This window comes from Trachemys scripta, chromosome 1 (genome assembly GCF_013100865.1).
Source record: "Trachemys scripta elegans isolate TJP31775 chromosome 1, CAS_Tse_1.0, whole genome shotgun sequence".
NCBI classification, from domain to species: domain Eukaryota; kingdom Metazoa; phylum Chordata; order Testudines; family Emydidae; genus Trachemys; species Trachemys scripta.
The window spans coordinates 339,804,494-339,806,213 of record NC_048298.1 but is presented as its reverse complement, the minus strand read 5'-3'; positions in this window follow the sequence as shown (position 1 = coordinate 339,806,213).

The following is a 1,720-nucleotide window of genomic DNA, read 5'->3' as shown; positions in this document are numbered from 1 at the left end:
GCACTAGGTAGCTTGGGGATCCCTCCCCTGCATGTACCCAAGGTGCTCAGAGCGTTATTCAAGTTACACAGAAACCGGAGCTTGGAGTGTTAAAAGCCTGATGCCCCAAGTCAGTTTTTCTCAAGGGTCCCATTTCTAGAGGTACTGTGTGCCCTGGGCCCGATCCTGCCAGGGGCTGAGTGACAAGAGACCCCAAAGAATTTCAGTGACTAGTTCCCAAATATATTTGGCTTTATTTGGTCCTGGAAATTTAATCAGCAAATGCTTTTTCAAAGCTTTTATTCTCTGGCTCGATTGTGAAGGCAGGAATTCAGAGCTGCATTGCTTTGTGGTAACAGGTCCGAGAGGGCATATTTTTGCCCTATAGTTACTATAGTTGCAGGGCTACGGGCATCTCTTCCCCCTGTCTGGTTTCTGAGCGCCAAATGTCAGGCCTTGTAGCCTTCCCGCTCATAGGATGGAATCCCTCCATTCTCCCACCCTCAGACTGGGCACTGGGCTACAGCCCACTGTGGGTGAACAGTGGTTGTTGAGCAGGCCCGAGTAAGTTCAGCACCTGTGGTTGACATGTGTGTACTAAGGTACAGAAGTGTAAATGTTATGCCAAAACTATTCATTGTAATACAAGTACTAGAAGCAGAACACATGAAAGTCTGGCGGGAGGCTGTTGATATCATCGTTATTGAATTAAAAACCTGACTCTAAAAATGTATCCCATATGCTGGAAAGAGGCAGCTGCATGACCTGGAGTGTCAGGAGAGCAGAAAAAAATAATTCATATAATGAGTCTATGAAACACATTTAAAAATAGCTTCTGTGAAGGACAGATAAATACAATGACCATTTTCACCATAAAATTGCCACATATTTACACACATGTCATGATGCAAGAGTCCACACTCAGAAGTGCAGGGCCAGAGAGGGTGTCTCTGTGAAGGGTGTAGCAGGGTTGAAAAGAGCACTGCATAAATGGACGATGAATCACTTGATGATGACCTGTTCTGTTCATTCCCTCTGGGGCAAGTGGCATAAGCCACTGTTGAAGACAGGATACTGGGCTAGATGGACCTTTCACCTCACCCAGTATGGTCACTCTTATGTTTGTATGTTCTAAGGTCACAATGGTAAAATCATACAGCGCTCAAGCAGGCTGCGGAACTCACAGCCACAAGGTATCAATGGGGCCAAGAGCTTAGCAGGATTAAAAGAGAGACTAAGTAACCTGAAAATCCAACTACAGTATAAAGAACTGTTTAAAAAAAAAATTGGAGAGGCTATAAACCTTCCTGATTTATACCACAAAATATATCTAACTATTGGGCGTCAAGGGGAAACTTTCCCTGGGAGCAGGTTGTGACAGTGTACCCCATAAGGCTTTATGGGGAGGGGGTGCTTATAAATGTATGGATGACATTGCTGGAATATGTTTTGTGCTGCCTGTGCCATGTAACATATCTCCGTAAAGGTTCTGGTCTACTATATCTATTCATCCTATTTGTACATATATATCATTTTCTACTCGAGGTTAAGAATATGGGCTGTATGCTTGCCTGATTTCTAAGTAAGCTTTGTGAGGCATTTGGTCAGCTTCTTTAGGAAGGAATTCACCAGGTTAAGTACCTGATCAGGAGACACTTAGGGAACAATGCATCTTGGAATGCTCCAATCCACATGAGAAGTCTTCCTGGAGACATGCAAGATGCCATGTGGACAATGGCGT